This window comes from Equus caballus, chromosome 15 (genome assembly GCF_041296265.1).
Source record: "Equus caballus isolate H_3958 breed thoroughbred chromosome 15, TB-T2T, whole genome shotgun sequence".
NCBI classification, from domain to species: Eukaryota; Metazoa; Chordata; class Mammalia; order Perissodactyla; family Equidae; genus Equus; species Equus caballus.
The window spans coordinates 20,357,634-20,374,529 of NC_091698.1; the positions used below are offsets into that span (position 1 = coordinate 20,357,634).

General features: G+C 43.2%; 1 long non-coding RNA gene across 2 annotated transcripts in view; it reads left to right on the forward strand.

Annotated features, from left to right (window-relative positions):
• The window catches only part of LOC138917803 (uncharacterized), a 77,541-nt gene that overhangs the window by 41,902 nt on the left and 18,743 nt on the right, over window positions 1-16,896 (forward strand). The window contains exons 2-5 of one of the 2 annotated variants that reach the window (XR_011426240.1): window positions 7-330; window positions 7,056-7,213; window positions 7,458-7,496; window positions 10,549-11,472. This is a non-coding gene — a long non-coding RNA (uncharacterized lncRNA). Of the gene's footprint in view, window positions 1-6; window positions 331-611; window positions 723-956; window positions 1,113-1,722; window positions 1,902-7,055; window positions 7,214-7,457; window positions 7,497-10,548; window positions 11,473-16,896 lie in introns of those variants that run through there. The other variant, XR_011426241.1, reaches the window with a different exon arrangement.

The window sequence follows — 16,896 nt, forward strand, 5'->3', positions numbered from 1 at the left end:
TTTTAGGACACCAAAAGCAAGAGTTGAGTCCACAGTGGTTAGCTCACCAATTTTCTCCTTTTGAATGAAAGACCGAAGCTGTATCTAGTTATCACCTACACTAATTCTGGCTCTCTACCTGAGAGTAGAGGAGCAGCTTCAAGCTGAGGATTACCTCCCTCTGATGTGCCATCCTGTCTACAATAACCAAGTCTTCACACTGGAATTCACTGAAAACTGCTCCCCAATCCAGCTGGTGTCTTCTGCAGGGACGTTAAAGAAATGGAGGAGGATCCTTTTCCTGTCCTCTCTGCGCTGCTCCCACCTGCTCACCCAAGCAGGAGGAGAGAGGTAAGTGGGTAGGAAAGCCTTGCTGGTACTCTCCTAGGAGAACATTGTGCTAACTGGTCCTGGCAGAGTTTTAAAATTTACTCTTTGTTTTGTGAGGCATTTCTGTTGATTCTTTGGAGATTCTTGTCACCAGGGACTCTTAATCTGTAGTTCTTTCAACTCAGGAGAATGCTTTTCTTTTGTTTTAATTTGTACAATCCACTAGAGTTAATTTTTTGTTAGCCAGCATACCTTATCTAGAGAAACCTCTTGATTTTTACAGTTAAGCTTGTCTCCTTAAGGCAGAGAGAGCAGCTGCTGCTGATCACCTTTGGCAGAGGAGGATCTGCCAGAAACAGTCTCCGTTCCATGGAAAGAAGGATCGAGGAGAGGGAATCACTCTCAGAGGGCTGGTAGGGGGCATATCCACTTTTTCAGATAGTGCTGGCAACAGCTATCTACTGCTTTGTAACAAATGACTCCAAACGTGGGCAATTTGGCCTGAGCTCATTGGGAGGCCCTTCTGTTCTGTTCCCAGCTTGATTTTCCTTGGCAAGGCTTGCTCATGTGTCTGGGCCACAGCTGGGAAGGCTGGGAAAGCTGTGATGCTAGGGCCTCTCTCCATGGGGTGTTTCCTCACCCAGCAGGCCAGCCTGGGCTTATCCACATGGTGGCAAAGGGGTTCCCAGCAGCAAGAGAAGCAGCAGAAAGGCCTCTTAACACCTGCGCTTGGAACTCTCACAACCTCACTCCCACTGCATTCTATTGTTCAAAGCAAGTCACAAGCACCCCAAATTTAAGAGGTAAGGAAATAGATCCCACTTTTTTTTTTTTTAAGATTGGTCCTGAGCTAACATGTTGCCAATCTTCCTCTTTTTTTTTTCTCTCCCCAAAGCCCCAGTATAGAGTTGTGTATCCTAGTTGTAGGTCATTCTAGCTCTTCTATGTGGGATGCTGCCACAGCATGGCTTGATGAGTGGCATAGGTCCACACCCAGGATCTGAACTCGCGAGCCCTAGGCTGCTGAAGCGGAGTGTGTGAACTTAACCACTTGGCCACGGGGCCGGCCCTTAGATCCTACCTCTTGATCAGTGGAGTTCAAATAATTTCTGGCCACATTTAGTAATTTACCACAGTGCTTTAAGACCGAAATGCCTCCTTCTCAATTCCCCAAGAGTATAAGCCAAGTAGCAGAAAATAGGGGACCAGCAACAGCTAAGTCAGCCTATAAGAGATCATTAACATGGCCTCTGTGACAGCTTACAACCATCCTGAGTGAGAAGGCCCAGGCAGTGAAACACTGCGGCTTTGCACAGGGCAGTGAGACTGGAAAGAGGGACCAGTACTGCCACTTACATCTTTTCTCTTTGGTCCACAATATCAAATAAATAGGCCTTTTGTTTCCTTTTACAGGTCCCACATTCTAAGACTGTTTAATTTGAGTTCAGGAGAAGTGAAATAGGCTGTCAGTAAACAGCCAAGCTGTTACCAGGTCCATTTTGCAGTGAAGTTCAAGTTCAAGTTCAACTACAGATATCGTATGCAGGTGCTATGTATACACTGCACATTTGTGTGACATGGTGTTGGTAGAGGTGTGTATAACACGATCACTATCTTCCATCCATGTTTTTTGAGATATTTGGAATTTTGTGCCACGAATTCATTGCACTTGAGTTTAAGAAGAGATGTGAGTTTTTCTTGACCTTTCATCCACAACAAGAGACTTTTTGAAAAGACAAGTTTCGAATGTACTGAAATGGACTTAATCTAATTTTCATGTGTACACTTGAAGGTTCAGTGCAAAACAATAAGTATGACAAACATTTCAGCCGCTTAGCCCAGCTGTTTAGGACTGTTTATTTTGAAATGTTTTCAAGGTTTCAATAACATAAACATGTAAGCTGGAAATGATACATTTCTACCCATTTCCATCCACCCACTCAGATGGAAAAGCTCGTATATTTTTATAACTTGAAAAATCAGTTATTTTCCCAGGCAAATGCATGGGTGGAATTTTCAAGACATTTTCCAACGTTACACCTGCATACGGGAGAACAGAATAAGCTTCTTTGTGTCTCAAAAAGGGGGAAAACAGCAACCACTGGATACCTCTTGGCTTTTGCACAATGACACTATTTAGTATGATACGTATTTAAATTATAGATGTGAACCAGCATTTAGGCACATAGCCAATATATAATCACTGACACTATTGCTTAAATAGCAATATGATGTGGTATAATATGGTGATGGAAACTTGACCCATTTTGTCTAGATTTTGGTATTTTGCTGAATATTATCTATGCTTGTTTCTCTGGGTAGATGACAGAAAAGTACAAATGTTAAAAATGTGAAAATGTGCATGACATGTGCAAATTGTTTAAAAAAATATAGCAAGGACACACTTTGCTCTTTTGTAACTCTTTTGGCTACAACATAGTAACATTTCATAGTGATCTTAGAAGGAAACTGTTCAAACACCTACCAACAGCTGACTTCATAAGTATTCGAACATCTCCTCTTGCCGGCCACCGTTTCTGGGACTTCTTTTGAGCAGTCTTATATTCTCCAGAAAGAACAGAATGCATTCAATACTTCAGCCACTGAGTTACCTTTATTCATTTTCCTTTAAGTGGTACTATATTCTTTAGACGCACAAGTCTCATTTTTCCCAGGAAGATTTTTATGAGTAGTGAACAGAAAGTTACTTATTTCTGTTTTTTTGTAAAGTATCAAGCTACAAAGGAAAAACATGGGCTTTGCTATCTGACACCAACAATTTGATTCAGAATCCACATGACCACTTTCTAGCTGTTTACTTACAAAACTCCTTGAACCTTAGTGTCTGCATCTGAATAATCAGGACAACAGCCCTGACTATGCAGGTGGTTGGTGATAATTAGCAACAAGGTATGTAAATTTCTTGGCAGATAGGTATGTTATAAACAGTAGATATTGTTAAAATTGTACTTTGCATAGTTACAACATGTCTATATTTATGTGTGTGGTTCATCTTTGAGTTAACATACTAGGAAATTTTCTTTTACTGCATAAAGCATTTAGTTTATCCATTGAACTAGTTCCCATTCTGTTAGGCACGTTAGTGTTACAGATAATGGCTTAACTAGCAGCACTGACATCAGTCGGACGCCGAGTGGCTTCTGTGGGGCTGAGCTCTGCGGCACGGTTGGCTGCATTGTCTGAGCTCTGCACCATGTCAGGGAAAAGTACTCCCTTTGGAGGCAGGACACTTGTGTTTTTGTTTTTGAAATTATAAAGTCTAGTTGATAATATTTATCCTGACTAGCCTATAGAATGCTATATGAAGAAATATGACCACTTTTTAAACTGCTATTATTTTAATGCTATCTTAAATTATTTTAAAAATGTTTTTAATTATTTACAAATGATACTTTAAATGTTATTATTTTAGATACCTCATATAAGGAGAATTATTCAGTATTTGTCTTTTGTAACTGGCTTATTTCACTTAGCATCATGTCCTCAAATTTCGTTTATATTGTTGCGTACGGCAGCAAGAAGGATTTCCGTCTTTTTTAAGGTCGAATAGTATTCCATTGTATGTATATACCACGTTTTCTTTAGCCATGACAGTTAGGTTGTTTCCGTGACTTGGCTTTTGTGAACAGCACTGCAGTAAACATAGGAGTGCTAGTACCTCTTTGAGATCCTAATTCCAATTTTTCTGGATAAATACCCAGAAGTGAGATAGCTGGATCATATGGTAGTTCTATTTTTAATTTTCTGAGAAACCTCCACACTGTTTTTCATAGTGGCTGCACCAGTTTACATTCCCGCCAACAGGGTACAAGGGTTCCAATTTCTCCACATTCTTGCCAATGCTTGTCACCTTTTGTTTTTTGATAATAGTCAAACTCATAGAAACAGAGTAAAAGGGTGGTTGTCAAGGGCTGGGGGAAGAGGGAATGGGAAGTTGTTGTAAAACAGGTATGAAGTTTCAGTTCTGCAGGATGAGTAAGTTCTAAAGGTCTGCTGTGCAACATTGCGCCTGTAGTTAACGATACTGTATTGTGCACTTAAAAATCTGTAATGAGGGTAGGTCTCATGTTAAGTCTTGGTAGCCACAATAAATAAAGTCATTATTACATCAATTATTTTAAAAAATATTTAAACTGTTACTACACTTGTCAAAAACCCTTAGAGCATACACCAGCAAGAGTGAAAACTAATGTAAACTATAGACTTTGGGTGAAAATGATGTGTCAGTGCACGTTCATCAGTTGTAACAAACGTACCACATGGTGTGGGATGTTGTTAGTGGGGAGGCTGTGCATGTGTAGGGGCAGGGAGGATGTGAAAACTCTGTACTTCCTGGTCAAGTTTGTTGTGAACCTAAAACTGCTCTAAAAAATGTTTCCTATTTAAAACAGGTTATTAGCACATCAATTCCTTGGTTCCACTCACGTCAGAGTATCATACTGAACAAAGTCAAGCTCTCAAGGAGACTAATGTAGGCAATGTTTTATGTACCATCTCCTTCCTGGCTCCCGCTTCCCTTTGAGCCATTGCGCCATTTTTCTGCTCTCTTTCAAGTATAACTTGCCAAACAGTCTCCTCTTGTTCTGTCTTAAACCGGTCTACTGACAAGGCCAACAGTGATCTCCACCTGGCTGAAGGCACTATTGATTTTCAGTGGTTATCTTCTTTGTTAAAGTAGTAGCACCTCTCACAGCTGATCTGTCCATCCTTGAGACATTTCCTTCACGTGGCTTCCAGCTCACCACACGTTCCCGGTTTTCCTCCTACATTTGTGAGTTCTTCCTCATTTCCCTGCTTGTTCAGGTTGGAGCGTTCAGAGAATAGTCCTGGAACCTCTCTGCTTTTCACCCTGCACTCACCTCCCTTGTTGATCATGCAGTTTTGTGGCTTCAAACTTCAAATTTAAATCTCCAGTTCGGAACACCCCTCTGAACTACTGACTGGTAAATCTAGCTGCCTACTGGGCCCCTCCACTTGGGTGTCCAGTAGACATCTCTAACTTACCAGACCCCAAAGTGAACTGATGCTCTCTGCCCCTTCTCCCAGTCCTCCTCCAATTCCACTCTTGGTTGCCTTCCGGAGCTCAGACTAGAGTCATCCTTGACTTCTCCTTGTCTCACATCCCACATCCAACCCATCAAGAAATCCTGTTGAATCCTGCCTTAAAAATACATCTAGAATCTATTCATTTCTCACCACCTCCACTGCTCTCAACCTGGTTCAAGCTATTCTCTTATTTAATCTGGGTTGTTGCAATAACCTCCTAAGTGACCTCCTTACCTCTCCACTCCTGCTGTCTTGAAATGTCAATTGGATCACGTCATTCCTCTGCTTAAAACCTTCCAGTGGCTCCCATCTCAGAGTAAAAGGACAGTCCTTACAAAGGCCCTATAGGATCTGCCCGCCGCACCCCCTACCCCCACCGACCTGCTCTTATCTCACTAACCTCATCTCCTGGTCCTTCTTGCTCACTGTGCTCCAGCCACACTCCCTCTTTTTTCCTATTTCTTAAATATTCCAAATATGCTCGCATGTAGGTCCTTTCCCTTTGCTCTTCCCTTTTCCCGGGTCCTACTTGCCGCAGATATTCGTGACTTTCCACAGATATTCGTGACTTTCCACAGATATTCGTATGGCCCCATTTCCTCCTCAAGAATATTTTCAAATATCCTCTTCCCAATGAGACTTTCCTTGACCACATTATTTAAATTGCAGCCCCCAGCCCTCATCTTCCTTCTCCACTTCATTTTTCTCCAAAGCACTGATCACCTTCTTATTAGACACTTACTTGTTTCATTTTTTGCCTGTCTCCCCCAGCTGGAATGCGGGGCATGAGACCTGTAAAGGGACGTGATTTTTCCCCCCACTGCTATATCTTTCGTGCCTAGAACACGTAGTGGACACTCAGTTAACATGTGAATGAATGGATCGGTGAATGAAGCATGCATTTCCTTGACTGAAGTGACAGCCCTTCCTCATGCAATGAGGGATAAGCATGTAACTGTGCTCTGGCTAATGTTTCCAATGGTTAAAAAAACTTGAGTCAAAATCTCTAGAATGATTATTGCCGTAAATATAGCCAACATATTATGTTACAGCTTGAAATGTAAAGTAAACACTATTTTCATCAGAAAGAAAGGTAGTTATCTACACCAAGCCCTCGCTCCCCTAGGTGTTGAAGGGTAATTAAAGGGGCATGTGCAATGAGTCTGCAGAACCTGAAAGGCAGGAGAAGTCTTATTTTGAATCTATGGCTTGATTATATCAATTAGTCATCCTCCTCCTTTTATTACTCACTGAATGAAAAATGAGCTGAAATATGTTCTACAATTCCTTGCATTTAGGAAGTTTTTAAATTTAGTAAGAAATGTGTCTTAATTTTTCAAAGTTCTCTGTAAGTGTAGAAGTCTTAATTTTATGTTAACTTAGGTTCAGAATGGAATTTCAATGATGCTATTAGAGTTGGAAGCAATGTGTTCTGGTGGAAAGGAATTTTTGTTTGCTTTGGGTTTTCCCCCTTCTGCCTTTGCCAATAGTTTGCTCTGAAATTTCAAGGAACTCTCATCACTTTTCTGTTTTCAGGCTGCAAAATATGAAAAAGAAAAATTACCACTCTTTTATAAGAATGCTGTCATGTTTTATAAACTGATGTTGAGAAAGGTAAAATATTTTAAAATCTGAGGGAGAAATTTACAATTTAATGTAAAGTGCTATTTTATGTTCAGCACATGAATGGAGAGGTGGCCTTCAGGACCCGCAGTAAACATGGTGGTTGAAGACTGCTGCAGGGGACGCCTCCACGCTGAGCCCTGCTTGTGCACAGAGAAGCCCAGATCCACCTCTATATTTGTACACTTTAAAAACGCTGTTACACAAGTGCAAGGTATTATATTATTATTAAATCAAATTAGTTATCCTTTTTACTTTAGAAGAACTCCTTGATAATCTAATGCACTTGAAAATCTATAAAGCACTTTCTGATATATTAATCTGTAGTGGAGAGGATCAAGGGTTTCAATGAATCTAGTGGTCTAAATTTTGTGACGGCGTTTTTAACTATGAAATTTACACACGTGTAAGATGTCATTATAATGCAATGGTATTTCTCTTCCCATGCTTTACACAAGGATCCACAAGATTGGAACTTGCCCAAGGTCACGTAGCTGGTAAGTGAAAGAATGGAGATTCCAAATTAAGTCTCTCAACTCCTTTCCCATTCTGTTCCCATACTCACTGCAGGGATGGTTCAGGTGGCTGGCAGGGGGACATGTGTACAGTGCTATTCATACTGATAAATATTAGCCCATTGGGTATTTTTTCTATAAGAAATTAAATATTTCAAGAAAGGAAACCCCACGGAATCAACATTGACTCATGGGTGTTCTTGTAAAACCACCTCTTCAAATCCTTCAAGGGAAATGAACACAGATCTCATTAAACAAATCTCCAAATTCCAACTAAAATGTTTTAAAAGCACCTCATGATTGTGGATGTTAATAGAAAAGCATGATTGTACTATAAGATCTCTGATGCCATGTATCTTCAAATCCCCCATTGCCGGGTAGATAACAGGCGCTCAAGAACTGTATTTGAATGCACAAATGAAGAAATACAAGTATTTCTGTATTCATTATTAGCACAGGTGTATCTTTTCAATGTGTTAGCCTATATTATTAGTTATCTTTGCATAAGCACATATCTTGCCTTCCTTTCTTCCTTTTCCTGTTCTTACTTCCTATTCTATCCTTCACTGCAACACCTCCTTCTGTGTCCCCAAACCTTCTGTAGAGAATATTAGGTAAAATAATTTTGGATAGTAACGGCGGAAGGGGGCTGCCTCTCTAAGGGAGGAGGTTCCGAGGGAGCTCCTGAGCCACAAACAGGGAGAGAGCGAGAAGGGTTGAGAACTGAAATGGAAGTAGGAATCTGGAGGCCATCCTCCTCTTTTCAGAGTCTTTGGACATCAGAGGAGAGCACTGGGTGTCCCATAATATATGTGATGGCGGTTCTAGTCATTTTATCTACATATTAAAGGACAGGGTGACCCTAATGGGCTAGAAGACTGGACTTCATTCGGTTTGCATATTGGTTGCTGCCTATTTTGGATCATAACCTTTTTACAGACAGAGTCTTGCCTGTGTAACTATTTCTGTAAGCCATCCTGACCATCGCCACGTGAACTGGCGCCCCTCCTGTCTCAGCGGTCTCAGATACTTGCTGTGTGACTTGGTTCTGAGTCATTCTGCTCATTTGCAGGGAAATTCTGTCCTTCCCAGAGGAAACAAATCTAAATGACATGTGAACCAAGAAAAAAGAAATACTGTTTTGCTTTACTTTTGACTTGAACAAAAATGTTAGTGGTGGAGTGTTTATCATGGCCCTGTGGGTTCACTAAGGTGGTCTGGCTCTACCCCAAAGGGCCAGCTTTGGATGAACGACTGAACCCCATGAGAGCCAAAACTCTGGGTGTCAATGTTCTGACATATTGGAGAAATGGGTAGAAAATTAAATCATCAGTAAAGGAAGCATATGGACAAAAGTATTTTAAAATGACTGTTTTTAGTGGAGTAAACTGGCTGAATTCACTGGAGCTTTCTGAATAATAAAGACATATTTTATAGTTGCCACCAGTAGGCTGCTTTTTCACATCCCCATTCTTTCTTGTTCTCTCTCCTGCTCTTGCTTCCTTTTACTTACCCTTCTTTTCTCTTTCTTGTTAACCAAGTAATAAGAAATAAACTGATGTCGATAAAACTTGCCTCTTATCTCATCTGCTTGACCAGTGTGTGTTCTCTCCTGATCAGTGGGTCTTGTGGGCTTTTAGTTGTTAAAAACCTCTTTCCCTCGGTTTGTTCTGAAAAGCTTCATTCTCCTGTGCTTAGGCCAAGATATGGATATTATTTTTTTACATAGGCCAAGAAGTAGTTATTATCTCAATTTGACAGTAGAATGGTTGATTATTTCCTAAAGTACCTCTTTAAATCAAGAATCCTCCTAATAAAAAATTTTTAAGAAAATTCTTTTAAATTGCAGAACGTGGAATTAGCCATCCTGCATGTACCACTCAGGCCTGTCCTGGGCTTGATTCTGAATTGCCAGCTTTCTCCCTGAATAGCACAGAACTGGGGAATGCAGGGGCCAGGTGTTTGCTTAAAGGTGAGAAGGTGGGGTCCTGCCTCCAGCTCTGCGTACGACCAGATGAGCTGGGAAGGGCCACTGGTTTTCTCTCTGCTCACGATTCCAACATAGAGCTCATTATGGCACAGAGAGCAAAATGCTTTGAAAGAAAGGTGCTTATGGGCGTTCCAAGTGTGCGTGTCCATTGGGATTATGTTTCTCTGCTTTAGGCATTTAAACCCCGCTTACAGTGGGTCAGAGTGACGACTTCCAGGCTTTCTCGATGTTGCTGCACCAAGCATTTCCATTTTATAGTGGTTTGATAATGGCACATTCTTTCTCAGTTTTCAGGTCTGACAAATTCTGTCGTGGTCTTTGCTACATTTAGGATCTGGGACTCCATCACTCATACTGGCAGGTTTCTCATGGAGGGGCTTAGTCACCTCTCTATGAGTCCCGGATTGCATTCCATTTTAGACGTTACAGTCTGACAGTGGTCAGCAGAGGAAAGCACACCTAATTCTTGCCAAAGGGATCATGACTGGTTTAGTATTAGTTAATACTGACGTGTTAATTCTGCCTTGGCCATTAATTTATAAAGCCTTACACTCATGCACCTTGAACTCTTTTTTCTGGAGGCATAGTCATCCTGCCCCCTGATCACAGCGCTGGAGACACTGTTATCGTTGTTAGGATCATAAAGGCTCCCTTGGGTCTAGCTGATGTTTTTTCTTTATGCATGCAAATGTCATCCTTCCTTATCTAGTGTGGAATATTCTCCACAGGATCCACATTAACCACAGTATTTGAAAATAAGAAGCGAAATATTCATGACATAAAGCATACACTCCTTAATTTTTTGAATATTTTGGCATATTTTAGTGAATTTTAAGAATGAGGTCAATTCTTTGCTGAAAATCAGAATTTCACTTTTCATCAAGTACCTGGGAAAGGGAAGCCCTTCCTCCGCCGCCGCCATCCGCTAGAACGCGTGCTGCAGGTGGCACGCGCCCGCTGTTTGGTCTACCAGAACCGTTCCCATCATTTTGACTGAGTGAACCCAGGCGCCACCTTAACATGGTTATGCTTTTCTCAATTTAGGGTCAAAATTCCTGTCTTTTGACCAGCACCTCGCTGACTTGGTTCAGACGCTACCACACGTACGGTGGAAAGTAAAATTTTTCGTGACTCCAAGGAGATTGAAAAAGGAAAAGAACTGAAAAAACAAAACCTTATTTTCCCTTTATTTACAGAAACTAGTGTTGGAGGAACCCTGGCTAAAGGACAAGCGCTCAGTCTAGGGCTTCTCCCAGTGGTGTTAAAGGGTGGAGATCAGAGAGTGAGCTATTCGCTTGGCAGATCACCTTAGTGAATTTTTGAAAGTGGAAAGGCGGGTCTGGTGCTTAGTGTAGGGTCCACTTACGTGCAAAGCTTGTCTGAGGCAGAGAGTAGGTTCGCGTGACTTGGGATGTCGGCAGCCCAAAGCTGGTGAGCAGCAGAAAGGCAGCAGGGATGCCCGAGAGGGACAGATGGATTGAAAACATACCAACAAGTTGGCCCGAAGGGATAAACTTGGCCTTCTCCATGTCAGGGGATGACAACAGCTTTTGAGGGCAGCTATGTCAGGCAATGTGTTACCGCACCATTCAGCAGATATTTACTGAGTACCTATTGTGTGTGAGGCCCTATGTTAGGCACCAGGAATACAACAATTATCTAAAAAAGGAAAAAGAGAAAATCCTTACCTTCCTTAGACTTGACATCTAGCAGGGAACAGGATATTAATTAAATAAATGCACATGGATTATGAGTTATTACTAGGATCAGGAAGAAAATGAACAATGTGGGTGCCTCCTCTAAAGTGGGGAGAATGGTGAACAACGGAAGCACACCAGAGGAGCTGTCCCACAGCTTTACAACTTCCTGCGGCATCTCCCCAGCACCATCCGAGGAGGTCGGCAGGACATCAATCACCGACGTCCTGACCAGAGGAGAGACAAAGGCATCAGTCTAGTCCTCTGAATGGTGAGTGAGTAAATACAATTTCCTTCTTTTTGGGTGAGCCGTTGCCCCTGGGGATCCTGCCGTCATGCCCATGCTCTTGTAGAACGCACGCACACAGAGAGTGCTTTTGGTTGTAGATCCATTTCCCCTGGGCACTCTGAGCTGCTCTGCTGGCCTCCTCTTTTTACTCTGCACCTTTTCAGGAACTATCCACTTTTTCCTGCCTTGTTCCAGGCTAGCATGCGTGTGTGCTTTCCCAGCAGCCCACAGCTTGGTCCCCTCCCTTCCCATCAAGCATCGGGGTTCCCTAATACTGTAGTATTGCCCCACAGAAGTCCAAAACATTCCACAGTGAGAATCCGGCATTGAAGGCAGGGAGAAGAAAGAGTGAGGCTGGGAAAAGATCCTGCTAATAGTAGGAGAAATGTAAATGAAAAACACTTACCAAGAGATGCCTTTTATAGCATCTACATTATTACACTAACAGAAGTAAATTGTATTTTGATTGTGGCCGGTTGAAAACCACATCCTACATGTATGAGGTATATAATCAGTTTAATCAGTTGCTGATCCCAGGACAATTTCATCCCAGTGTATTGGGAGAGTGCAAATAACATAGAGTTTATTCCATTCTTCTTAGTAATTTAAATGTCACTTTGTTAAATGAACTTGAAGACAGATTTGCATTACTTGAATGCAGGGTTTCCAATAATAACGTAACACTTTTTTCCCTTCCAGTACCAAGGCAATGGCTTAATATAAAAAGCAAGTGGTTAAATTCAAAACATTTTCCTAAATGAATGTCTTTTAGTGCTATGATTTTTTTTTTGGTTTTTTGGTTTCTCAAACTTTATTTTCAGTCTCACTAAATGTGCCAGTTATTAAGCCATTGTGTCTCAACCCACTTCTCTCAAACCCACTTCTCTATTATTTTATGATACGGGCACTGGGACCCCGCTGACCACACTTTTGCTTTGCCAGCTGCTTGCCTGATACACTCTACCAATAGGGGGTGCTAGAGGGAGCTGGTGCTCTGAAGCTGGGAGGTGGGACTGTCTCCTGTTAGCTTGCTCTTCCTGTAGCCTCACCCCAGCCTCCTCACTCGTGCAGCAGCAGGTTCATCTAACTAGTAGGAGGTGACTCTAGTGAGCAGTTTTTCCAACACTCACGGAACCAGCTTCATCTCACCCCATCAGAGATACCAGGTCCAGCCCGCTGGGGCTCTCTCCTCAGAAGTCTGGGTCCCAGCTCTGTGGGGTCTCTTCTTCCAGCCTCTGCGCGCGTTTAAGTAATCTCAACCTCCGGTCCTAGGGGAGGGAGCTGCTTCTTGAAGTTGCTACCTCTGTGATATCTTAGTGTTCCTTTTTTGCCGTTTCAGCTCCTGAATATCTGGTTAACAGTTCTTTATGTTAAATTATCTCTGTTAAAATAGTCGATGTGGTTTCAGTCTCCTGGCTAGGCACTGAGGGATACAGAAGGTACGATGAAGCCGAGAGTGTGTGACACTACGAGTGAGTGACTCTCGTGGGGTTTTGAGGTTTCAGCCTCTTTCTGAATCCCGAGACAGCATTGCTCAGGACTTGGTGTCACTGAGATGTACATTCCACGGTTCCGTGATGGTGAAGACACACAGCTGCCCAGTGCAGTTGGTGCTGGCTGAAAACCTCTGGCCCTGCCAAACTTTGCTTTATATTTAACAGGCTGAAAAATCCCTGCAATGGAAGCCTTGTAGAAGTGGGAGAAATAGAAGCCATAAAAGGAGCATTTGCCAATTTTTCCAGCTGGACACTGCTGAGAATTCTTAAATAGGAGACTAGAGAGATTTCTTTTCCTAAAGGGAGCTGATAGTATAAAAGAAACTTAACCTCTGGGTTTGAGTGTCTGTGGCTCAAGGCCCTAGGATACCTTCTAGAAGCCATTGTTATATTTCTTGCGGCCAGAGTTACATCATAAAACTCAGGGAATTATACTCAGCTGTAAAGTGCTTTTCTTCTTAATTTGTAAACTCTCGGACAGCAAAATGCTGAAGAGAGCTTACAAAAAATGTGTAGTCCAAGCATGGAGGTGGGGTCATGGTTTCTATTTCCGGCTCCAGTGTTCAAAAGCTGAGTGATCTTGGGCGAGTCATGTTCCAGCTTTCTCACCTTAAGAAATACAGCAGCGATTCCTGCCTTGGGTGACTGTTTGGAGAATTAAATGAGATGTTTGGAGAGAGGTGAGCTTGCCAGGACTTAGTATCCAATAAAGGCAAGGCACTGTTGGCAGCCTTCCCTTCCCGCCGGTGTCTGTTCTCGGACCCCAGGCCCCCTGTGGGCTGACCCCTCATCAAAGGCAAAGGCCAGCAGGTTGGCGTGAGGAGGCAGTGCCGGCTCGCCCTGAGATGGGAGTCACAGTTGCCAAGTGCTTTTAGTTTTCTGCCCAGCCCCCTCCCACTTTCTTTCCAACAGTTGCCGTTTCTTTCCTTCCTCTGGGGCGTTAGGAAGTTACATGGCAATGTGGCAGAGAGAATTGAATCACCCTGAGGCTTCTCTGTGCAGGCAGCTCTGGCTTCCCTATTTATATGGCCTAAGACTTTCTGCTTTTGAGGCCACAGGGCTCCTAGCCCTGCATTTTCTCTGGGCATTTCAGAGGTTGCCATCTCCCCAGGTACCCTTGGTGTCACCAGAAAGGAAACAGGTCATTCCTTCCTGATCTAGTCCAGTAGTCCCAGAATAAGTGTTTCAAAGAAAAGTCAAATCAAACCCCTCTCCTCCTTCAAAGCCTTCAGTGACTCTCCACAATCAATAGCGTAACAGCCAGGCTGCCACCCAGTCCTCAAAGATGTGCCCCACAGTCGCCCATGTCTCCTGGTAGTCAGGCCCTGTGTAGTCCGTTTGGTGTTAAACCTGGGCTAATAGCAAGTCTTTTCAGTCTAGGTCATAAGAAGCCTTGCAGCTTCTGTCTTGTTCTCTTGGAACACCCACTCTGGGGGGAGACAGCTGCCATGTAGAAAGTCTGAATGCCCTGACACCAGCATCCTGTGATGAAGGCAAAGGGAGCCGGTGGAAAGGCCCTGAGACCACACAGGGAGGGAGGAGGCCAGCCACCTCAGGGTCTCAGGCAAGCCTTCAGATGACTCCAGCCCCCGCTACCTACCGCCAGTAACTGCGTGAGAGACTCCAGTGAGACCAGCAGAACTCCCTGGTGGAGCCCAGTAGGACAGAGGTTGAAGCTGTAACAGTGACGGCTGGAGCAGCAGAGGCCTGGCCAACCTCTCTCTCTGTTCGTGAAGTCTGAGGGCCGCACTGTGTTCGCTCCAGGTGGGCTGCTTCGGGCTTCCTCCCAGCATGGAGTCAGCTTCCGAGGGCCGGCAACCTAAGAGACGAGAAGTGGAAGCTGCCAGTTCCTTAAGGCTTGAAAACTGGCACAGTGTCACTCCCATGTTTTTCTGTATCAGTTAAACGGTCACAGAGCCCAGGTTCAAGGACAGGGGCCGCAGATCTCCTCTCTCTATAGGAGAAGTCTCACGGGATTCAGGGGCCATGCTCACAAACTGCCACAGTCTGATCTCTGGTCACAGACTATTTGTATTTCTCTCATGTGCAAAATATACTCCCTGTTCTCTCCCTTGCACACACTCCTACCATTGCAGGCATCACGCTGTTTTAATTAATTGTTTACATGTTTGCCTGCCCTCTGAACTTCCCTCAAGACAGATAGGGTGTCTCATTCATCTTTGGATCCCTTGTGGCTGATATGCTTATTACCCAGCATATAATATATATCCAGTAAAGGTTGAACCGCCATAAATTATGCTGTACACACATTCAGTAAACGGATTGTAATCAACATAAATTGAGAAAGGAGAATATCAGCTAATGGTTAGATTAAATACTGTATTTAATTACTTATTTCCCAAACAGATATCTACCTCTTTTCAGTTCATTATGATCATCTTGAAAATTAAAAATAAATTTGAAAAACTTTGGAAGTAGACATGGAACCAGCAGAAGGTCGCTCTTAAGTCTTACTAAAGGAGCAAATAATTACATTAATATTCACTATCCTGTCCTGCCCACTCATGTCTCATCTTTATTTTTTCCTTCCTTTTCTACTGAACTGGGCCAAGGCGGCAGTGGGAGTCAGAGAGCCGCAACCTCCTGGTGCCACCTTACTCAGTAGACGGGTCACTCACCAGCTCCTTCTTTGTTCTTTATCTTTCATCAAAAGCACTTGGTCTAACAGGTCAGGAGTACAACCAAGGCAGTAGGTCAGGCTTGGCCCTGAGCCATCATGGACAAGCAGGAGGGAAGGAACATGAGGAACAGAAGGAGGGGGGAAAGCTCTGATTTAGATTAAAAATAAAACAACACAAAAACCCAGGAGACATCCCCATCAACACTGGGATTTTCCTAAATTGGCAGCCAAAGGCACTCAGGGAGAAGTTTTGAACTCCAAACATTGTGATGTCAGCCTCACATCTGCCATCTGGAAGGGAACCCGTCCCAGCATCAATCAGTTGACACAGGGCCTGGTGGCGGATTGAGTTTCCAGAGGATGCTCTTGGAAAAAGATAGGGGTTCAGCGATGAGGACCTAGGGAGAGCCAAGAGAGAGACAAACATTATTCATTCAGTCACTCTCTTTAGGTACCACCTAAATTTACGTATGTGCCAGGTTGTAGGAATATGATATGATACGATAGAGCACAAGACAGTTAGGGTTTCCACCAATGGGAAACTTGCATTGCAGCAGGGAAGACACGTGATAAGTGTTCAGTTAAAGTCCATGCACTGCTTGTGTTGTGGTGAGTTCTGTAAAAGACATCAACAAGGGGATATTATGGAGAGTAAGTCGGGGGGGGGGGTAGTATTTTAGGCAAGGTGGTCGAGGAAAACCCTGCTGAGGAGGAAACATTTCAGTTAACACTTAAAGGGTTGGAAGGAGTCAGCCACATAAAACTCTGCAGGAGACTTGGCCCCAAAGCTAGAAAGAGCCCCATAGTTTCCAGGAACCCATGGAGGTGGGTAGAGCCAGATCCTGAAGCCCTCATAAGCCAAGTTGGAGAGCGTGGGGTTTTATTTTAGGTGGAGTGGGCAATCATTAAAGGATTTTAAGCTGGGGAGTAAAATAATTATGCTTAAAAAACATCAGCCTGAATGCCTTATGGAGAACAGAATAGAATTGGGGAGAGCAGTTGTCAGACTATTTCAGTAGTCCAGACAAGATATGAAGGTGGCTTAGACACAAAGAGTGACGGTGGAGATGGAGAGAAAGGGATGGATTTAAGGTGCATTTTGGCAGTAGAACCAACAGGACCTACTGGTAGATTGGACGGGGTGAGAGAGCAGTGGAGCAAGACTCTCAGATTTCTTCCTAACTGTGTGGTCCTTTATTGAGACCTGGTTTGGGTGGGATAATCTTAAGATGCCTACAGACATCCAAATGGAAATGTCAAGTCAACAGT